At 43.0% G+C, this 21,214-nt stretch overlaps 25 non-coding genes across 25 annotated transcripts; all 25 read right to left on the minus strand.

The window, feature by feature from the left end:
• Positions 1-65: 65 nt before the first annotated feature.
• Positions 66-139, minus strand: trnan-guu (transfer RNA asparagine (anticodon GUU)). Its single transcript has one exon. It is a non-coding gene; the product is annotated as a tRNA-Asn (tRNA).
• A 1,211-nt stretch (positions 140-1,350) lies between these two features.
• trnan-guu (transfer RNA asparagine (anticodon GUU)) lies at positions 1,351-1,424 on the minus strand. Its single transcript has one exon. It is a non-coding gene; the product is annotated as a tRNA-Asn (tRNA).
• A 1,026-nt stretch (positions 1,425-2,450) lies between these two features.
• On the minus strand, positions 2,451-2,524 carry trnan-guu (transfer RNA asparagine (anticodon GUU)). The gene has a single exon. It is a non-coding gene; the product is annotated as a tRNA-Asn (tRNA).
• A 489-nt stretch (positions 2,525-3,013) lies between these two features.
• trnan-guu (transfer RNA asparagine (anticodon GUU)) lies at positions 3,014-3,087 on the minus strand. Its single transcript has one exon. It is a non-coding gene; the product is annotated as a tRNA-Asn (tRNA).
• Positions 3,088-4,107: 1,020 nt separating this feature from the next.
• Positions 4,108-4,181, minus strand: trnan-guu (transfer RNA asparagine (anticodon GUU)). Its single transcript has one exon. It is a non-coding gene; the product is annotated as a tRNA-Asn (tRNA).
• Positions 4,182-4,760: 579 nt separating this feature from the next.
• Positions 4,761-4,834, minus strand: trnan-guu (transfer RNA asparagine (anticodon GUU)). Its single transcript has one exon. It is a non-coding gene; the product is annotated as a tRNA-Asn (tRNA).
• Positions 4,835-5,854: 1,020 nt separating this feature from the next.
• trnan-guu (transfer RNA asparagine (anticodon GUU)) lies at positions 5,855-5,928 on the minus strand. The gene has a single exon. It is a non-coding gene; the product is annotated as a tRNA-Asn (tRNA).
• An 807-nt stretch (positions 5,929-6,735) lies between these two features.
• Positions 6,736-6,809, minus strand: trnan-guu (transfer RNA asparagine (anticodon GUU)). The gene has a single exon. It is a non-coding gene; the product is annotated as a tRNA-Asn (tRNA).
• A 685-nt stretch (positions 6,810-7,494) lies between these two features.
• On the minus strand, positions 7,495-7,568 carry trnan-guu (transfer RNA asparagine (anticodon GUU)). Its single transcript has one exon. It is a non-coding gene; the product is annotated as a tRNA-Asn (tRNA).
• An 807-nt stretch (positions 7,569-8,375) lies between these two features.
• Positions 8,376-8,449, minus strand: trnan-guu (transfer RNA asparagine (anticodon GUU)). Its single transcript has one exon. It is a non-coding gene; the product is annotated as a tRNA-Asn (tRNA).
• Positions 8,450-9,469: 1,020 nt separating this feature from the next.
• On the minus strand, positions 9,470-9,543 carry trnan-guu (transfer RNA asparagine (anticodon GUU)). The gene has a single exon. It is a non-coding gene; the product is annotated as a tRNA-Asn (tRNA).
• Positions 9,544-9,899: 356 nt separating this feature from the next.
• On the minus strand, positions 9,900-9,973 carry trnan-guu (transfer RNA asparagine (anticodon GUU)). The gene has a single exon. It is a non-coding gene; the product is annotated as a tRNA-Asn (tRNA).
• A 261-nt stretch (positions 9,974-10,234) lies between these two features.
• Positions 10,235-10,308, minus strand: trnan-guu (transfer RNA asparagine (anticodon GUU)). Its single transcript has one exon. It is a non-coding gene; the product is annotated as a tRNA-Asn (tRNA).
• Positions 10,309-10,462: 154 nt separating this feature from the next.
• trnan-guu (transfer RNA asparagine (anticodon GUU)) lies at positions 10,463-10,536 on the minus strand. The gene has a single exon. It is a non-coding gene; the product is annotated as a tRNA-Asn (tRNA).
• Positions 10,537-11,556: 1,020 nt separating this feature from the next.
• trnan-guu (transfer RNA asparagine (anticodon GUU)) lies at positions 11,557-11,630 on the minus strand. The gene has a single exon. It is a non-coding gene; the product is annotated as a tRNA-Asn (tRNA).
• Positions 11,631-12,209: 579 nt separating this feature from the next.
• Positions 12,210-12,283, minus strand: trnan-guu (transfer RNA asparagine (anticodon GUU)). Its single transcript has one exon. It is a non-coding gene; the product is annotated as a tRNA-Asn (tRNA).
• Positions 12,284-13,202: 919 nt separating this feature from the next.
• trnan-guu (transfer RNA asparagine (anticodon GUU)) lies at positions 13,203-13,276 on the minus strand. The gene has a single exon. It is a non-coding gene; the product is annotated as a tRNA-Asn (tRNA).
• Positions 13,277-13,854: 578 nt separating this feature from the next.
• On the minus strand, positions 13,855-13,928 carry trnan-guu (transfer RNA asparagine (anticodon GUU)). Its single transcript has one exon. It is a non-coding gene; the product is annotated as a tRNA-Asn (tRNA).
• A 483-nt stretch (positions 13,929-14,411) lies between these two features.
• Positions 14,412-14,485, minus strand: trnan-guu (transfer RNA asparagine (anticodon GUU)). Its single transcript has one exon. It is a non-coding gene; the product is annotated as a tRNA-Asn (tRNA).
• Positions 14,486-16,928: 2,443 nt separating this feature from the next.
• Positions 16,929-17,002, minus strand: trnan-guu (transfer RNA asparagine (anticodon GUU)). Its single transcript has one exon. It is a non-coding gene; the product is annotated as a tRNA-Asn (tRNA).
• A 117-nt stretch (positions 17,003-17,119) lies between these two features.
• Positions 17,120-17,193, minus strand: trnan-guu (transfer RNA asparagine (anticodon GUU)). Its single transcript has one exon. It is a non-coding gene; the product is annotated as a tRNA-Asn (tRNA).
• Positions 17,194-17,454: 261 nt separating this feature from the next.
• Positions 17,455-17,528, minus strand: trnan-guu (transfer RNA asparagine (anticodon GUU)). The gene has a single exon. It is a non-coding gene; the product is annotated as a tRNA-Asn (tRNA).
• Positions 17,529-18,107: 579 nt separating this feature from the next.
• Positions 18,108-18,181, minus strand: trnan-guu (transfer RNA asparagine (anticodon GUU)). Its single transcript has one exon. It is a non-coding gene; the product is annotated as a tRNA-Asn (tRNA).
• Positions 18,182-18,664: 483 nt separating this feature from the next.
• Positions 18,665-18,738, minus strand: trnan-guu (transfer RNA asparagine (anticodon GUU)). Its single transcript has one exon. It is a non-coding gene; the product is annotated as a tRNA-Asn (tRNA).
• Positions 18,739-21,074: 2,336 nt separating this feature from the next.
• trnan-guu (transfer RNA asparagine (anticodon GUU)) lies at positions 21,075-21,148 on the minus strand. Its single transcript has one exon. It is a non-coding gene; the product is annotated as a tRNA-Asn (tRNA).
• Between the last annotated feature and the right edge of the window lie 66 nt (positions 21,149-21,214).

Genomic DNA, 21,214 nt, shown 5'->3' on the forward strand with positions numbered 1-21,214 from the left:
TCACCCAGTTCACAGAAGCAAGACTTGTTGTTAAACTCAAACTAGCTACATAATTAAAGCACATGCGTCCCTGGGTGGGCTTGAACCACCATCCTTTCGGTTAACAGCCGAACGCGCTGACCAATTGCGCCACAGAGACGGCCTTATTGTGATGTAGAAGGGGTGTGGCCTGGAACTTCTATTCATTAAGGACTAATGCAGATTAAAACATAGGTCTGTTCAGGTCCCAAACTGTATTTTTTAAACAATACGGTCCTATTGAAAGAATAGTTGTATGATTCAGGTATCTTGTTGCCTTTTGGTAAACTATTTTCATCATATGATTTTTCAGCCCCTCGCCCAGTTCACAGAAGCAAGATTTGTTGTTAAACTAGCTACATAATTAAAGCACATGCGTCCCTGGGTGGGCTTAAACCACCATCCTTTCGATTAACAGCCGAACGCGCTGACCAATTGTGCCACAGAGACCGCCTTATTGTGATGTAGAAGGGGTGTGGCCTGGAACTTCTATTCATTAAGGACTAATGCAGATTAAAGCATAGGTCTGTTCAGGTCCCAAACTGTAGTTTTTAAACAATACGGTCCTATTGAAGGTATAGGTGTATGATTCAGGTATTTTGTTGTTTGTTAATTCAGTTAATTTCATCAAATAATTTTGCGCCACAGAGACCGCCTTATTGTGATGTAGAAGGGGTGTGGCCTCTGAGTCTGGACAACTAGTTTTGGTCAAGTAGATTCATCATATGGTTTTCCAGCCCCTCACCCAGTTCACAGAAGCAAGATTTGTTGTTAAACTCAAACTAGCTACATAATTAAAGCACATGCGTCCCTGGGTGGGCTTGAACCACCATCCTTTCGGTTAACAGGCGAACGCGCTGACCAATTGCGCCACAGAGACGGCCTTATTGTGATGTAGAAGGGGTGTGGCCTGGAACTTCTATTCTGGCCCCTCGCCCAGTTCACAGAAGCAAGATTTGTTGTTAAACTCAAACTAGCTACATAATTAAAGCACATGCGTCCCTGGGTGGGCTTGAACCACCATCCTTTCGGTTAACAGCCGAACACGCTGACCAATTGTGCCACAGAGACGGCCTGATTGTGATGTAGAAGGGGTGTGGCCTGGAACTTCTATTCATTAAGGACTAATGCAGATTAAAACATAGGTCTGTTCAGGTCCCAAACTGTATTTTTCAAACAATACGGTCCTATTGAAAGAATAGGTGTATGATTCAGGTATCTTGTTGCCTTTTGGTAAAGTAGATTCATCATATGGTTTTCCAGCCCCTCGCCCAGTTCACAGAAGCAAGATTTGTTGTTAAACTCAAACTAGCTACATAATTAAAGCACATGCGTCCCTGGGTGGGCTTGAACCACCATCCTTTCGGTTAACAGCCGAACGCGCTGACCAATTGCGCCACAGAGACGGCCTTATTGTGATGTAGAAGGGGTGTGGCCTGGAACTTCTATTCATTAAGGACTAATGCAGATTAAAACATAGGTCTGTTCAGGTCCCAAACTGTATTTTTTAAACAATACGGTCCTATTGAAAGAATAGGTGTATGATTCAGGTATCTTGTTGCCTTTTGGTAAACTATTTTCATCATATGATTTTTCAGCCCTTCGCCCAGTTCACAGAAGCAAGATTTGTTGTTAAACTCAAACTAGCTACATAATTAAAGCACATGCGTCCCTGGGTGGGCTTGAACCACCATCCTTTCGGTTAACAGCCGAACGCGCTGACCAATTTCGCCACAGAGACCGCCTTATTGTGATGTAGAAGGGGTGTGGCCTGGAACTTCTATTCATTAAGGACTAATGCAGATTAAAGCATAGGTCTGTTCAGGTCCCAAACTGTAGTTTTTAAACAATACGGTCCTATTGAAGGTATAGGTGTATGATTCAGGTATTTTGTTGTTTGTTAATTCAGTTAATTTCATCAAATAATTTTGCGCCACAGAGACCGCCTTATTGTGATGTAGAAGGGGTGTGGCCTCTGAGTCTGGACAACTAGTTTTGGTCAAGTAGATTCATCATATGGTTTTCCAGCCCCTCACCCAGTTCACAGAAGCAAGATTTGTTGTTAAACTCAAACTAGCTACATAATTAAAGCACATGCGTCCCTGGGTGGGCTTGAACCAGCATCCTTTCGGTTAACAGCCAAACGCGCTGACCAATTGCGCCACAGAGACGGCCTTATTGTGATGTAGAAGGGGTGTGGCCTGGAACTTCTATTCATTAAGGACTAATGCAGATTAAAACATAGGTCTGTTCAGGTCCCAAACTGTATTTTTTAAACAATACGGTCCTATTGAAAGAATAGGTGTATGATTCAGGTATCTTGTTGCCTTTTGGTAAAGTAGATTCATCATATGGTTTTCCAGCCCCTCGCCCAGTTCACAGAAGCAAGATTTGTTGTTAAACTCAAACTAGCTACATAATTAAAGCACATGCGTCCCTGGGTGGGCTTGAACCACCATCCTTTCGGTTAACAGCCGAACGCGCTGACCAATTGCGCCACAGAGACGGCCTTATTGTGATGTAGAAGGGGTGTGGCCTGGAACTTCTATTCATTAAGGACTAATGCAGATTAAAACATAGGTCTGTTCAGGTCCCAAACTGTATTTTTTAAACAATACGGTCCTATTGAAAGAATAGGTGTATGATTCAGGTATCTTGTTGCCTTTTGGTAAACTATTTTCATCATATGATTTTTCAGCCCCTCGCCCAGTTCACAGAAGCAAGATTTGTTGTTAAACTCAAACTAGCTACATAATTAAAGCACATGCGTCCCTGGGTGGGCTTGAACCACCATCCTTTCGGTTAACAGCCAAATGCGCTGACCAATTGCGCCACAGAGACCGCCTTAATGTGATGTAGAAGGGGTGTGGCCTCTGAGTCTGGTCAACTAGTTTTGGTCAAGTAGATTCATCATATGGTTTTCCAGCCCCTCACCCAGTTCACAGAAGCAAGACTTGTTGTTAAACTCAAACTAGCTACATAATTAAAGCACATGCGTCCCTGGGTGGGCTTGAACCACCATCCTTTCGGTTAACAGCCGAACGCGCTGACCAATTGCGCCACAGAGACGGCCTTATTGTGATGTAGAAGGGGTGTGGCCTGGAACTTCTATTCATTAAGGACTAATGCAGATTAAAACATAGGTCTGTTCAGGTCCCAAACTGTATTTTTTAAACAATACGGTCCTATTGAAAGAATAGTTGTATGATTCAGGTATCTTGTTGCCTTTTGGTAAACTATTTTCATCATATGATTTTTCAGCCCCTCGCCCAGTTCACAGAAGCAAGATTTGTTGTTAAACTAGCTACATAATTAAAGCACATGCGTCCCTGGGTGGGCTTAAACCACCATCCTTTCGGTTAACAGCCGAACGCGCTGACCAATTGCGCCACAGAGACCGCCTTATTGTGATGTAGAAGGGGTGTGGCCTGGAACTTCTATTCATTAAGGACTAATGCAGATTAAAGCATAGGTCTGTTCAGGTCCCAAACTGTAGTTTTTAAACAATACGGTCCTATTGAAGGTATAGGTGTATGATTCAGGTATTTTGTTGATTGTTAATTCAGTTAATTTCATCAAATAATTTTGCGCCACAGAGACCGCCTTATTGTGATGTAGAAGGGGTGTGGCCTCTGAGTCTGGACAACTAGTTTTGGTCAAGTAGATTCATCATATGGTTTTCCAGCCCCTCACCCAGTTCACAGAAGCAAGATTTGTTGTTAAACTCAAACTAGCTACATAATTAAAGCACATGCGTCCCTGGGTGGGCTTGAACCACCATCCTTTCGGTTAACAGCCGAACACGCTGACCAATTGTGCCACAGAGACGGCCTTATTGTGATGAAGAAGGGGTGTGGCCTGGAACTTCTATTCATTAAGGACTAATGCAGATTAAAACATAGGTCTGTTCAGGTCCCAAACTGTATTTTTTAAACAATACGGTCCTATTGAAAGAATAGGTGTATGATTCAGGTATCTTGTTGCCTTTTGGTAAAGTAGATTCATCATATGGTTTTCCAGCCCCTCGCCCAGTTCACAGAAGCAAGATTTGTTGTTAAACTCAAACTAGCTACATAATTAAAGCACATGCGTCCCTGGGTGGGCTTGAACCACCATCCTTTCGGTTAACAGCCGAACGCGCTGACCAATTGCGCCACAGAGACGGCCTCATTGTGATGTAGAAGGGGTGTGGCCTGGAACTTCTATTCATTAAGGACTAATGCAGATTAAAACATAGGTCTGTTCAGGTCCCAAACTGTATTTTTTAAACAATACGGTCCTATTGAAAGAATAGGTGTATGATTCAGGTATCTTGTTGCCTTTTGGTAAACTATTTTCATCATATGATTTTTCAGCCCCTCGCCCAGTTCACAGAAGCAAGATTTGTTGTTAAAGTCAAACTAGCTACATAATTAAAGCACATGCGTCCCTGGGTGGGCTTGAACCACCATCCTTTCGGTTAACAGCCGAATGCGCTGACCAATTGTGCCACAGAGACGGCCTCATTGTGATGTAGAAGGGGTGTGGCCTGGAACTTCTATTCATTAAAACATAGGTCTGTTCAGGTCCCAAACTGTATTTTTTAAACAATACGGTCCTATTGAAAGAATAGGTGTATGATTCAGGTATCTTGTTGCCTTTTGGTAAACTATTTTCATCATATGATTTTTCAGCCCCTCGCCCAGTTCACAGAAGCAAGACTTGTTGTTAAACTCAAACTAGCTACATAATTAAAGCACATGCGTCCCTGGGTGGGCTTGAACCACCATCCTTTCGGTTAACAGCCGAACGCGCTGACCAATTGCGCCACAGAGACGGCCTTATTGTGATGTAGAAGGGGTGTGGCCTGGAACTTCTATTCATTAAGGACTAATGCAGATTAAAACATAGGTCTGTTCAGGTCCCAAACTGTATTTTTTAAACAATACGGTCCTATTGAAAGAATAGTTGTATGATTCAGGTATCTTGTTGCCTTTTGGTAAACTATTTTCATCATATGATTTTTCAGCCCCTCGCCCAGTTCACAGAAGCAAGATTTGTTGTTAAACTAGCTACATAATTAAAGCACATGCGTCCCTGGGTGGGCTTAAACCACCATCCTTTCGGTTAACAGCCGAACGCGCTGACCAATTGCGCCACAGAGACCGCCTTATTGTGATGTAGAAGGGGTGTGGCCTGGAACTTCTATTCATTAAGGACTAATGCAGATTAAAGCATAGGTCTGTTCAGGTCCCAAACTGTAGTTTTTAAACAATACGGTCCTATTGAAGGTATAGGTGTATGATTCAGGTATTTTGTTGTTTGTTAATTCAGTTAATTTCATCAAATAATTTTGCGCCACAGAGACCGCCTTATTGTGATGTAGAAGGGGTGTGGCCTCTGAGTCTGGACAACTAGTTTTGGTCAAGTAGATTCATCATATGGTTTTCCAGCCCCTCACCCAGTTCACAGAAGCAAGATTTGTTGTTAAACTCAAACTAGCTACATAATTAAAGCACATGCGTCCCTGGGTGGGCTTGAACCACCATCCTTTCGGTTAACAGCCGAACACGCTGACCAATTGTGCCACAGAGACGGCCTTATTGTGATGAAGAAGGGGTGTGGCCTGGAACTTCTATTCATTAAGGACTAATGCAGATTAAAACATAGGTCTGTTCAGGTCCCAAACTGTATTTTTTAAACAATACGGTCCTATTGAAAGAATAGGTGTATGATTCAGGTATCTTGTTGCCTTTTGGTAAAGTAGATTCATCATATGGTTTTCCAGCCCCTCGCCCAGTTCACAGAAGCAAGATTTGTTGTTAAACTCAAACTAGCTACATAATTAAAGCACATGCGTCCCTGGGTGGGCTTGAACCACCATCCTTTCGGTTAACAGCCGAACGCGCTGACCAATTGCGCCACAGAGACGGCCTCATTGTGATGTAGAAGGGGTGTGGCCTGGAACTTCTATTCATTAAGGACTAATGCAGATTAAAACATAGGTCTGTTCAGGTCCCAAACTGTATTTTTTAAACAATACGGTCCTATTGAAAGAATAGGTGTATGATTCAGGTATCTTGTTGCCTTTTGGTAAACTATTTTCATCATATGATTTTTCAGCCCCTCGCCCAGTTCACAGAAGCAAGATTTGTTGTTAAAGTCAAACTAGCTACATAATTAAAGCACATGCGTCCCTGGGTGGGCTTGAACCACCATCCTTTCGGTTAACAGCCGAATGCGCTGACCAATTGTGCCACAGAGACGGCCTCATTGTGATGTAGAAGGGGTGTGGCCTGGAACTTCTATTCATTAAAACATAGGTCTGTTCAGGTCCCAAACTGTATTTTTTAAACAATACGGTCCTATTGAAAGAATAGGTGTATGATTCAGGTATCTTGTTGCCTTTTGTTAAACTATTTTCATCATATGATTTTTCAGCCCCTCGCCCAGTTCACAGAAGCAAGATTTGTTGTTAAACTCAAACTAGCTACATAATTAAAGCACATGCGTCCCTGGGTGGGCTTGAACCACCATCCTTTCGGTTAACAGCCGAATGCGCTGACCAATTGTGCCACAGAGACGGCCTTATTGTGATGTAGAAGGGGTGTGGCCTCTGAGTCTGGTCAACTAGTTTTGGTCAAGTAGATTCATCATATGGTTTTCCAGCCCCTCACCCAGTTCACAGAAGCAAGACTTGTTGTTCATATCAAACTAGCTACATAATTAAAGCACATGCGTCCCTGGGTGGGCTTGAACCACCATCCTTTCGGTTAACAGCCGAACGCGCTGACCAATTGCGCCACAGAGACGGCCTTATTGTGATGTAGAAGGGGTGTGGCCTGGAACTTCTATTCATTAAGGACTAATGCAGATTAAAACATAGGTCTGTTCAGGTCCCAAACTGTATTTTTTAAACAATACGGTCCTATTGAAAGAATAGTTGTATGATTCAGGTATCTTGTTGCCTTTTGGTAAACTATTTTCATCATATGATTTTTCAGCCCCTCGCCCAGTTCACAGAAGCAAGATTTGTTGTTAAACTAGCTACATAATTAAAGCACATGCGTCCCTGGGTGGGCTTAAACCACCATCCTTTCGATTAACAGCCGAACGCGCTGACCAATTGTGCCACAGAGACCGCCTTATTGTGATGTAGAAGGGGTGTGGCCTGGAACTTCTATTCATTAAGGACTAATGCAGATTAAAGCATAGGTCTGTTCAGGTCCCAAACTGTAGTTTTTAAACAATACGGTCCTATTGAAGGTATAGGTGTATGATTCGGGTATTTTGTTGTTTGTTAATTCAGTTAAGTTCATCAAATAATTTTGCGCCACAGAGACCGCCTTATTGTGATGTAGAAGGGGTGTGGCCTCTGAGTCTGGACAACTAGTTTTGGTAAAGTAGATTCATCATATGGTTTTCCAGCCCCTCGCCCATTTCACAGAAGCAAGATTTGTTGTTAAACTCAAACTAGCTACATAATTAAAGCACATGCGTCCCTGGGTGGGCTTGAACCACCATCCTTTCGGTTAACAGCCGAACGCGCTGACCAATTGCGCCACAGAGACGGCCTTATTGTGATGTAGAAGGGGTGTGGCCTGGAACTTCTATTCATTAAGGACTAATGCAGATTAAAACATAGGTCTGTTCAGGTCCCAAACTGTATTTTTTAAACAATACGGTCCTATTGAAAGAATAGGTGTATGATTCAGGTATCTTGTTGCCTTTTGGTAAACTATTTTCATCATATGATTTTTCAGCCCCTCGCCCAGTTCACAGAAGCAAGATTTGTTGTTAAAGTCAAACTAGCTACATAATTAAAGCACATGCGTCCCTGGGTGGGCTTGAACCACCATCCTTTCGGTTAACAGCCGAATGCGCTGACCAATTGTGCCACAGAGACGGCCTCATTGTGATGTAGAAGGGGTGTGGCCTGAAACTTCTATTCATTAAAACATAGGTCTGTTCAGGTCCCAAACTGTATTTTTTAAACAATACGGTCCTATTGAAAGAATAGGTGTATGATTCAGGTATCTTGTTGCCTTTTGGTAAACTATTTTCATCATATGATTTTTCAGCCCCTCGCCCAGTTCACAGAAGCAAGATTTGTTGTTAAACTCAAACTAGCTACATAATTAAAGCACATGCGTCCCTGGGTGGGCTTGAACCACCATCCTTTCGGTTAACAGCCAAATGCGCTGACCAATTGCGCCACAGAGACCGCCTTAATGTGATGTAGAAGGGGTGTGGCCTCTGAGTCTGGTCAACTAGTTTTGGTCAAGTAGATTCATCATATGGTTTTCCAGCCCCTCACCCAGTTCACAGAAGCAAGACTTGTTGTTAAACTCAAACTAGCTACATAATTAAAGCACATGCGTCCCTGGGTGGGCTTGAACCACCATCCTTTCGGTTAACAGCCGAACGCGCTGACCAATTGCGCCACAGAGACGGCCTTATTGTGATGTAGAAGGGGTGTGGCCTGGAACTTCTATTCATTAAGGACTAATGCAGATTAAAACATAGGTCTGTTCAGGTCCCAAACTGTATTTTTTAAACAATACGGTCCTATTGAAAGAATAGTTGTATGATTCAGGTATCTTGTTGCCTTTTGGTAAACTATTTTCATCATATGATTTTTCAGCCCCTCGCCCAGTTCACAGAAGCAAGATTTGTTGTTAAACTAGCTACATAATTAAAGCACATGCGTCCCTGGGTGGGCTTAAACCACCATCCTTTCGGTTAACAGCCGAACGCGCTGACCAATTGCGCCACAGAGACCGCCTTATTGTGATGTAGAAGGGGTGTGGCCTGGAACTTCTATTCATTAAGGACTAATGCAGATTAAAGCATAGGTCTGTTCAGGTCCCAAACTGTAGTTTTTAAACAATACGGTCCTATTGAAGGTATAGGTGTATGATTCAGGTATTTTGTTGTTTGTTAATTCAGTTAATTTCATCAAATAATTTTGCGCCACAGAGACCGCCTTATTGTGATGTAGAAGGGGTGTGGCCTCTGAGTCTGGACAACTAGTTTTGGTCAAGTAGATTCATCATATGGTTTTCCAGCCCCTCACCCAGTTCACAGAAGCAAGATTTGTTGTTAAACTCAAACTAGCTACATAATTAAAGCACATGCGTCCCTGGGTGGGCTTGAACCACCATCCTTTCGGTTAACAGCCGAACACGCTGACCAATTGTGCCACAGAGACGGCCTTATTGTGATGAAGAAGGGGTGTGGCCTGGAACTTCTATTCATTAAGGACTAATGCAGATTAAAACATAGGTCTGTTCAGGTCCCAAACTGTATTTTTTAAACAATACGGTCCTATTGAAAGAATAGGTGTATGATTCAGGTATCTTGTTGCCTTTTGGTAAAGTAGATTCATCATATGGTTTTCCAGCCCCTCGCCCAGTTCACAGAAGCAAGATTTGTTGTTAAACTCAAACTAGCTACATAATTAAAGCACATGCGTCCCTGGGTGGGCTTGAACCACCATCCTTTCGGTTAACAGCCGAACGCGCTGACCAATTGCGCCACAGAGACGGCCTCATTGTGATGTAGAAGGGGTGTGGCCTGGAACTTCTATTCATTAAGGACTAATGCAGATTAAAGCATAGGTCTGTTCAGGTCCCAAACTGTAGTTTTTAAACAATACGGTCCTATTGAAGGTATAGGTGTATGATTCGGGTATTTTGTTGTTTGTTAATTCAGTTAAGTTCATCAAATAATTTTGCGCCACAGAGACCGCCTTATTGTGATGTAGAAGGGGTGTGGCCTCTGAGTCTGGACAACTAGTTTTGGTAAAGTAGATTCATCATATGGTTTTCCAGCCCCTCGCCCATTTCACAGAAGCAAGATTTGTTGTTAAACTCAAACTAGCTACATAATTAAAGCACATGCGTCCCTGGGTGGGCTTGAACCACCATCCTTTCGGTTAACAGCCGAACGCGCTGACCAATTGCGCCACAGAGACGGCCTTATTGTGATGTAGAAGGGGTGTGGCCTGGAACTTCTATTCATTAAGGACTAATGCAGATTAAAACATAGGTCTGTTCAGGTCCCAAACTGTATTTTTTAAACAATACGGTCCTATTGAAAGAATAGGTGTATGATTCAGGTATCTTGTTGCCTTTTGGTAAACTATTTTCATCATATGATTTTTCAGCCCCTCGCCCAGTTCACAGAAGCAAGATTTGTTGTTAAACTCAAACTAGCTACATAATTAAAGCACATGCGTCCCTGGGTGGGCTTGAACCACCATCCTTTCGGTTAACAGCCGAATGCGCTGACCAATTGCGCCACAGAGACCGCCTTAATGTGATGTAGAAGGGGTGTGGCCTCTGAGTCTGGTCAACTAGTTTTGGTCAAGTAGATTCATCATATGGTTTTCCAGCCCCTCACCCAGTTCACAGAAGCAAGACTTGTTGTTCATATCAAACTAGCTACATAATTAAAGCACATGCGTCCCTGGGTGGGCTTGAACCACCATCCTTTCGGTTAACAGCCGAACGCGCTGACCAATTGCGCCACAGAGACGGCCTTATTGTGATGTAGAAGGGGTGTGGCCTGGAACTTCTATTCATTAAGGACTAATGCAGATTAAAACATAGGTCTGTTCAGGTCCCAAACTGTATTTTTTAAACAATACGGTCCTATTGAAAGAATAGTTGTATGATTCAGGTATCTTGTTGCCTTTTGGTAAACTATTTTCATCATATGATTTTTCAGCCCCTCGCCCAGTTCACAGAAGCAAGATTTGTTGTTAAACTAGCTACATAATTAAAGCACATGCGTCCCTGGGTGGGCTTGAACCACCATCCTTTCGGTTAACAGCCGAACGCGCTGACCAATTTCGCCACAGAGACCGCCTTATTGTGATGTAGAAGGGGTGTGGCCTGGAACTTCTATTCATTAAGGACTAATGCAGATTAAAGCATAGGTCTGTTCAGGTCCCAAACTGTAGTTTTTAAACAATACGGTCCTATTGAAGGTATAGGTGTATGATTCAGGTATTTTGTTGTTTGTTAATTCAGTTAATTTCATCAAATAATTTTGCGCCACAGAGACCGCCTTATTGTGATGTAGAAGGGGTGTGGCCTCTGAGTCTGGACAACTAGTTTTGGTCAAGTAGATTCATCATATGGTTTTCCAGCCCCTCACCCAGTTCACAGAAGCAAGATTTGTTGTTAAACTCAAACTAGCTACATAATTAAAGCACATGCGTCCCTGGGTGGGCTTGAACCACCATCCTTTCGGTTAACAGCCAAACGCGCTGACCAATTGTGCCATAGAGACGGCCTTATTGTGATGTAGAAGGGGTGTGGCCTGGAACTTCTATTCATTAAGGACTAATGCAGATTAAAACATAGGTCTGTTCAGGTCCCAAACTGTATTTTTTAAACAATACGGTCCTATTGAAAGAATAGGTGTATGATTCAGGTATCTTGTTGCCTTTTGGTAAAGTAGATTCATCATATGGTTTTCCAGCCCCTCGCCCAGTTCACAGAAGCAAGATTTGTTGTTAAACTCAAACTAGCTACATAATTAAAGCACATGCGTCCCTGGGTGGGCTTGAACCACCATCCTTTCGGTTAACAGCCGAACGCGCTGACCAATTGCGCCACAGAGACGGCCTTATTGTGATGTAGAAGGGGTGTGGCCTGGAACTTCTATTCATTAAGGACTAATGCAGATTAAAACATAGGTCTGTTCAGGTCCCAAACTGTATTTTTTAAACAATACGGTCCTATTGAAAGAATAGGTGTATGATTCAGGTATCTTGTTGCCTTTTGGTAAACTATTTTCATCATATGATTTTTCAGCCCCTCGCCCAGTTCACAGAAGCAAGATTTGTTGTTAAAGTCAAACTAGCTACATAATTAAAGCACATGCGTCCCTGGGTGGGCTTGAACCACCATCCTTTCGGTTAACAGCCGAATGCGCTGACCAATTGTGCCACAGAGACGGCCTTATTATGATGTAGAAGGGGTGTGGCCTGGAACTTCTATTCATTAAAACATAGGTCTGTTCAGGTCCCAAACTGTATTTTTTAAACAATACGGTCCTATTGAAAGAATAGGTGTATGATTCAGGTATCTTGTTGCCTTTTGGTAAACTATTTTCATCATATGATTTTTCAGCCCCTCGCCCAGTTCACAGAAGCAAGATTTGTTGTTAAACTCAAACTAGCTACATAATTAAAGCACATGCGTCCCTGGGTGGGCTTGAACCACCATCCTTTCGGTTAACAGCCGAATGCGCTGACCAATTGCGCCACAGAGACTGCCTTAATGTGATGTAGAAGGGGTGTGGCCTCTGAGTCTGGTCAACTAGTTTTGGTCAAGTAGATTCATCATATGGTTTTCCAGCCCCTCACCCAGTTCACAGAAGCAAGACTTGTTGTTCATATCAAACTAGCTACATAATTAAAGCACATGCGTCCCTGGGTGGGCTTGAACCACCATCCTTTCGGTTAACAGCCGAACGCGCTGACCAATTTCGCCACAGAGACCGCCTTATTGTGATGTAGAAGGGGTGTGGCCTGGAACTTCTATTCATTAAGGACTAATGCAGATTAAAGCATAGGTCTGTTCAGGTCCCAAACTGTAGTTTTTAAACAATACGGTCCTATTGAAGGTATAGGTGTATGATTCAGGTATTTTGTTGTTTGTTAATTCAGTTAATTTCATCAAATAATTTTGCGCCACAGAGACCGCCTTATTGTGATGTAGAAGGGGTGTGGCCTCTGAGTCTGGACAACTAGTTTTGGTCAAGTAGATTCATCATATGGTTTTCCAGCCCCTCACCCAGTTCACAGAAGCAAGATTTGTTGTTAAACTCAAACTAGCTACATAATTAAAGCACATGCGTCCCTGGGTGGGCTTGAACCACCATCCTTTCGGTTAACAGCCAAACGCGCTGACCAATTGTGCCATAGAGACGGCCTTATTGTGATGTAGAAGGGGTGTGGCCTGGAACTTCTATTCATTAAGGACTAATGCAGATTAAAACATAGGTCTGTTCAGGTCCCAAACTGTATTTTTTAAACAATACGGTCCTATTGAAAGAATAGGTGTATGATTCAGGTATCTTGTTGCCTTTTGGTAAAGTAGATTCATCATATGGTTTTCCAGCCCCTCGCCCAGTTCACAGAAGCAAGATTTGTTGTTAAACTCAAACTAGCTACATAATTAAAGCACATGCGTCCCTGGGTGGGCTTGAACCACCATCCTTTCGGTTAACAGCCGAACGCGCTGACCAATTGCGCCACAGAGACGGCCTTATTGTGATGTAGAAGGGGTGTGGCCTGGAACTTCTATTCATTAAGGACTAATGCAGATTAAAACATAGGTCTGTTCAGGTCCCAAACTGTATTTTTTAAACAATACGGTCCTATTGAAAGAATAGGTGTATGATTCAGGTATCTTGTTGCCTTTTGGTAAACTATTTTCATCATATGATTTTTCAGCCCCTCGCCCAGTTCACAGAAGCAAGATTTGTTGTTAAACTCAAACTAGCTACATAATTAAAGCACATGCGTCCCTGGGTGGGCTTGAACCACCAACCTTTCGGTTAACAGCCGAATGCGCTGACCAATTGTGCCACAGAGACGGCCTTATTATGATGTAGAAGGGGTGTGGCCTGGAACTTCTATTCATTAAAACATAGGTCTGTTCAGGTCCCAAACTGTATTTTTTAAACAATACGGTCCTATTGAAAGAATAGGTTTATGATTCAGGTATCTTGTTGCCTATGGTAAACTATTTTCATCATATGATTTTTCAGCCCCTCGCCCAGTTCACAGAAGCAAGATTTGTTGTTAAACTCAAACTAGCTACATAATTAAAGCACATGCGTCCCTGGGTGGGCTTGAACCACCATCCTTTCGGTTAACAGCCGAATGCGCTGACCAATTGCGCCACAGAGACTGCCTTAATGTGATGTAGAAGGGGTGTGGCCTCTGAGTCTGGACAACTAGTTTTGGTAAAGTAGATTCATCATATGGTTTTCCAGCCCCTCGCCCATTTCACAGAAGCAAGATTTGTTGTTAAACTAGCTACATAATTAAAGCACATGCGTCCCTGGGTGGGCTTGAACCACCATCCTTTCGGTTAACAGCCGAACACGCTGACCAATTGTGCCACAGAGACGGCCTGATTGTGATGTAGAAGGGGTGTGGCCTGGAACTTCTATTCATTAAGGACTAATGCAGATTAAAACATAGGTCTGTTCAGGTCCCAAACTGTATTTTTTAAACAATACGGTCCTATTGAAAGAATAGGTGTATGATTCAGGTATCTTGTTGCCTTTTGGTAAAGTAGATTCATCATATGGTTTTCCAGCCCCTCACCCAGTTCACAGAAGCAAGACTTGTTGTTCATATCAAACTAGCTACATAATTAAAGCACATGCGTCCCTGGGTGGGCTTGAACCACCATCCTTTCGGTTAACAGCCGAACGCGCTGACCAATTGCGCCACAGAGACGGCCTTATTGTGATGTAGAAGGGGTGTGGCCTGGAACTTCTATTCATTAAGGACTAATGCAGATTAAAACATAGGTCTGTTCAGGTCCCAAACTGTATTTTTTAAACAATACGGTCCTATTGAAAGAATAGTTGTATGATTCAGGTATCTTGTTGCCTTTTGGTAAAGTAGATTCATCATATGGTTTTCCAGCCCCTCACCCAGTTCACAGAAGCAAGACTTGTTGTTCATATCAAACTAGCTACATAATTAAAGCACATGCGTCCCTGGGTGGGCTTGAACCACCATCCTTTCGCTTAACAGCCGAACGCGCTGACCAATTGCGCCACAGAGACGGCCTTATTGTGATGTAGAAGGGGTGTGGCCTGGAACTTCTATTCATTAAGGACTAATGCAGATTAAAACATAGGTCTGTTCAGGTCCCAAACTGTATTTTTTAAACAATACGGTCCTATTGAAAGAATAGTTGTATGATTCAGGTATCTTGTTGCCTTTTGGTAAACTATTTTCATCATATGATTTTTCAGCCCCTCGCCCAGTTCACAGAAGCAAGATTTGTTGTTAAACTAGCTACATAATTAAAGCACATGCGTCCCTGGGTGGGCTTGAACCACCATCCTTTCGGTTAACAGCCGAACGCGCTGACCAATTTCGCCACAGAGACCGCCTTATTGTGATGTAGAAGGGGTGTGGCCTGGAACTTCTATTCATTAAGGACTAATGCAGATTAAAGCATAGGTCTGTTCAGGTCCCAAACTGTAGTTTTTAAACAATACGGTCCTATTGAAGGTATAGGTGTATGATTCAAGTATTTTGTTGTTTGTTAATTCAGTTAATTTCATCAAATAATTTTGCGCCACAGAGACCGCCTTATTGTGATGTAGAAGGGGTGTGGCCTCTGAGTCTGGACAACTAGTTTTGGTCAAGTAGATTCATCATATGGTTTTCCAGCCCCTCACCCAGTTCACAGAAGCAAGATTTGTTGTTAAACTCAAACTAGCTACATAATTAAAGCACATGCGTCCCTGGGTGGGCTTGAACCACCATCCTTTCGGTTAACAGCTGAACGCGCTGACCAATTGCGCCACAGAGACGGCCTTATTGTGATGTAGAAGGGGTGTGGCCTCTGAGTCTGGACAACTAGTTTTGGTCAAGTAGATTCATCATATGGTTTTCCAGCCCCTCGCCCAGTTCACAGAAGCAAGATTTGTTGTTAAACTCAAACTAGCTACATAATTAAAGCACATGCGTCCCTGGGTGGGCTTGAACCACCATCCTTTCGGTTAACAGCCGAACGCGCTGACCAATTTCGCCACAGAGACCGCCTTATTGTGATGTAGAAGGGGTGTGGCCTGGAACTTCTATTCATTAAGGACTAATGCAGATTAAAGCATAGGTCTGTTCAGGTCCCAAACTGTAGTTTTTAAACAATACGGTCCTATTGAAGGTATAGGTGTATGATTCAAGTATTTTGTTGTTTGTTAATTCAGTTAATTTCATCAAATAATTTTGCGCCACAGAGACCGCCTTATTGTGATGTAGAAGGGGTGTGGCCTCTGAGTCTGGACAACTAGTTTTGGTCAAGTAGATTCATCATATGGTTTTCCAGCCCCTCACCCAGTTCACAGAAGCAAGATTTGTTGTTAAACTCAAACTAGCTACATAATTAAAGCACATGCGTCCCTGGGTGGGCTTGAACCACCATCCTTTCGGTTAACAGCTGAACGCGCTGACCAATTGCGCCACAGAGACGGCCTTATTGTGATGTAGAAGGGGTGTGGCCTGGAACTTCTATTCATTAAGGACTAATGCAGATTAAAACATAGGTCTGTTCAGGTCCCAAACTGTATTTTTTAAACAATACGGTCCTATTGAAAGAATAGGTGTATGATTCAGGTATCTTGTTGCCTTTTGGTAAAGTAGATTCATCATATGGTTTTCCAGCCCCTCGCCCAGTTCACAGAAGCAAGATTTGTTGTTAAACTCAAACTAGCTACATAATTAAAGCACATGCGTCCCTGGGTGGGCTTGAACCACCATCCTTTCGGTTAACAGCCGAACGCACTGACCAATTGCGCCACAGAGACGGCCTTATTGTGATGTAGAAGGGGTGTGGCCTGGAACTTCTATTCATTAAGGACTAATGCGGATTAAAACATAGGTCTCTTCAGGTCCCAAACTGTATTTTTTAAACAATACGGTTCTATTGAAGGTATAGGTGTATGATTCGGGTATTTTGTTGTTTGTTAATTCAGTTAAGTTCATCAAATAATTTTGCGCCACAGAGACCGCCTTATTGTGATGTAGAAGGGGTGTGGCCTCTGAGTCTGGACAACTAGTTTTGGTAAAGTAGATTCATCATATGGTTTTCCAGCCCCTCGCCCATTTCACAGAAGCAAGATTTGTTGTTAAACTCAAACTAGCTACATAATTAAAGCACATGCGTCCCTGGGTGGGCTTGAACCACCATCCTTTCGGTTAACAGCCGAACGCGCTGACCAATTGCGCCACAGAGACGGCCTTATTGTGATGTAGAAGGGGTGTGGCCTGGAACTTCTATTCTGGCCCCTCGCCCAGTTCACAGAAGCAAGATTTGTTGTTAAACTCAAACTAGCTACATAATTAAAGCACATGCGTCCCTGGGTGGGCTTGAACCACCATCCTTTCGGTTAACAGCCGAATGCGCTGACCAATTGCGCCACAGAGACGGCCTTATTGTGATGTAGAAGGGGTGTGGCCTGGAACTTCTATTCATTAAGGACTAATGCAGATTAAAACATAGGTCTGTTCAGGTCCCAAACTGTATTTTTTAAACAATACGGTCCTATTGAAAGAATAGGTGTATGATTCAGGTATCTTGTTGCCTTTTGGTAAACTATTTTCATCATATGATTTTTCAGCCCCTCGCCCAGTTCACAGAAGCAAGATTTGTTGTTAAACTCAAACTAGCTACATAATTAAAGCACATGCGTCCCTGGGTGGGCTTGAACCACCATCCTTTCGGTTAACAGCCGAACGCGCTGACCAATTGCGCCACAGAGACGGCCTTATTGTGATGTAGAAGGGGTGTGGCCTGGAACTTCTATTCATTAAGGACTAATGCAGATTAAAACATAGGTCTGTTCAGGTCCCAAACTGTATTTTTTAAACAATACGGTCCTATTGAAAGAATAGTTGTATGATTCAGGTATCTTGTTGCCTTTTGGTAAACTATTTTCATCATATGATTTTTCAGCCCCTCGCCCAGTTCACAGAAGCAAGATTTGTTGTTAAACTCAAACTAGCTACATAATTAAAGCACATGCGTCCCTGGGTGGGCTTGAACCACCATCCTTTCGGTTAACAGCCGAATGCGCTGACCAATTGTGCCACAGAGACGGCCTTATTATGATGTAGAAGGGGTGTGGCCTGGAACTTCTATTCATTAAAACATAGGTCTGTTCAGGTCCCAAACTGTATTTTTTAAACAATACGGTCCTATTGAAAGAATAGGTGTATGATTCAGGTATCTTGTTGCCTTTTGGTAAACTATTTTCATCATATGATTTTTCAGCCCCTCGCCCAGTTCACAGAAGCAAGATTTGTTGTTAAACTCAAACTAGCTACATAATTAAAGCACATGCGTCCCTGGGTGGGCTTGAACCACCATCCTTTCGGTTAACAGCCGAATGCGCTGACCAATTGCGCCACAGAGACTGCCTTAATGTGATGTAGAAGGGGTGTGGCCTCTGAGTCTGGACAACTAGTTTTGGTAAAGTAGATTCATCATATGGTTTTCCAGCCCCTCGCCCATTTCACAGAAGCAAGATTTGTTGTTAAACTAGCTACATAATTAAAGCACATGCGTCCCTGGGTGGGCTTGAACCACCATCCTTTCGGTTAACAGCCGAACACGCTGACCAATTGTGCCACAGAGACGGCCTGATTGTGATGTAGAAGGGGTGTGGCCTGGAACTTCTATTCATTAAGGACTAATGCAGATTAAAACATAGGTCTGTTCAGGTCCCAAACTGTATTTTTTAAACAATACGGTCCTATTGAAAGAATAGGTGTATGATTCAGGTATCTTGTTGCCTTTTGGTAAAGTAGATTCATCATATGGTTTTCCAGCCCCTCACCCAGTTCACAGAAGCAAGACTTGTTGTTCATATCAAACTAGCTACATAATTAAAGCACATGCGTCCCTGGGTGGGCTTGAACCACCATCCTTTCGGTTAACAGCCGAACGCGCTGACCAATTGCGCCACAGAGACGGCCTTATTGTGATGTAGAAGGGGTGTGGCCTGGAACTTCTATTCATTAAGGACTAATGCAGATTAAAACATAGGTCTGTTCAGGTCCCAAACTGTATTTTTTAAACAATACGGTCCTATTGAAAGAATAGTTGTATGATTCAGGTATCTTGTTGCCTTTTGGTAAACTATTTTCATCATATGATTTTTCAGCCCCTCGCCCAGTTCACAGAAGCAAGATTTGTTGTTAAACTAGCTACATAATTAAAGCACATGCGTCCCTGGGTGGGCTTGAACCACCATCCTTTCGGTTAACAGCCGAACGCGCTGACCAATTTCGCCACAGAGACCGCCTTATTGTGATGTAGAAGGGGTGTGGCCTGGAACTTCTATTCATTAAGGACTAATGCAGATTAAAGCATAGGTCTGTTCAGGTCCCAAACTGTAGTTTTTAAACAATACGGTCCTATTGAAGGTATAGGTGTATGATTCAAGTATTTTGTTGTTTGTTAATTCAGTTAATTTCATCAAATAATTTTGCGCCACAGAGACCGCCTTATTGTGATGTAGAAGGGGTGTGGCCTCTGAGTCTGGACAACTAGTTTTGGTCAAGTAGATTCATCATATGGTTTTCCAGCCCCTCACCCAGTTCACAGAAGCAAGATTTGTTGTTAAACTCAAACTAGCTACATAATTAAAGCACATGCGTCCCTGGGTGGGCTTGAACCACCATCCTTTCGGTTAACAGCTGAACGCGCTGACCAATTGCGCCACAGAGACGGCCTTATTGTGATGTAGAAGGGGTGTGGCCTCTGAGTCTGGACAACTAGTTTTGGTCAAGTAGATTCATCATATGGTTTTCCAGCCCCTCGCCCAGTTCACAGAAGCAAGATTTGTTGTTAAACTCAAACTAGCTACATAATTAAAGCACATGCGTCCCTGGGTGGGCTTGAACCACCATCCTTTCGGTTAACAGCCGAACGCGCTGACCAATTTCGCCACAGAGACCGCCTTATTGTGATGTAGAAGGGGTGTGGCCTGGAACTTCTATTCATTAAGGACTAATGCAGATTAAAGCATAGGTCTGTTCAGGTCCCAAACTGTAGTTTTTAAACAATACGGTCCTATTGAAGGTATAGGTGTATGATTCAAGTATTTTGTTCTTTGTTAATTCAGTTAATTTCATCAAATAATTTTGCGCCACAGAGACCGCCTTATTGTGATGTAGAAGGGGTGTGGCCTCTGAGTCTGGACAACTAGTTTTGGTCAAGTAGATTCATCATATGGTTTTCCAGCCCCTCACCCAGTTCACAGAAGCAAGATTTGTTGTTAAACTCAAACTAGCTACATAATTAAAGCACATGCGTCCCTGGGTGGGCTTGAACCACCATCCTTTCGGTTAACAGCTGAACGCGCTGACCAATTGCGCCACAGAGACGGCCTTATTGTGATGTAGAAGGGGTGTGGCCTCTGAGTCTGGACAACTAGTTTTGGTCAAGTAGATTCATCATATGGTTTTCCAGCCCCTCGCCCAGTTCACAGAAGCAAGATTTGTTGTTAAACTCAAACTAGCTACATAATTAAAGCACATGCGTCCCTGGGTGGGCTTGAACCACCATCCTTTCGGTTAACAGCTGAACGCGCTGACCAATTGCGCCACAGAGACGGCCTTATTGTGATGTAGAAGGGGTGTGGCCTGGAACTTCTATTCATTAAGGACTAATGCAGATTAAAACATAGGTCTGTTCAGGTCCCAAACTGTATTTTTTAAACAATACGGTCCTATTGAAAGAATAGGTGTATGATTCAGGTATCTTGTTGCCTTTTGGTAAAGTAGATTCATCATATGGTTTTCCAGCCCCTCGCCCAGTTCACAGAAGCAAGATTTGTTGTTAAACTCAAACTAGCTACATAATTAAAGCACATGCGTCCCTGGGTGGGCTTGAACCACCATCCTTTCGGTTAACAGCCGAACGCACTGACCAATTGCGCCACAGAGACGGCCTTATTGTGATGTAGAAGGGGTGTGGCCTGGAACTTCTATTCATTAAGGACTAATGCGGATTAAAACATAGGTCTCTTCAGGTCCCAAACTGTATTTTTTAAACAATACGGTTCTATTGAAGGTATAGGTGTATGATTCGGGTATTTTGTTGTTTGTTAATTCAGTTAAGTTCATCAAATAATTTTGCGCCACAGAGACCGCCTTATTGTGATGTAGAAGGGGTGTGGCCTCTGAGTCTGGACAACTAGTTTTGGTAAAGTAGATTCATCATATGGTTTTCCAGCCCCTCGCCCATTTCACAGAAGCAAGATTTGTTGTTAAACTCAAACTAGCTACATAATTAAAGCACATGCGTCCCTGGGTGGGCTTGAACCACCATCCTTTCGGTTAACAGCCGAACGCGCTGACCAATTGCGCCACAGAGACGGCCTTATTGTGATGTAGAAGGGGTGTGGCCTGGAACTTCTATTCATTAAGGACTAATGCAGATTA

This window comes from Paralichthys olivaceus, chromosome 9 (assembly GCF_024713975.1).
Source record: "Paralichthys olivaceus isolate ysfri-2021 chromosome 9, ASM2471397v2, whole genome shotgun sequence".
NCBI lineage: Eukaryota > Metazoa > Chordata > Actinopteri > Pleuronectiformes > Paralichthyidae > Paralichthys > Paralichthys olivaceus.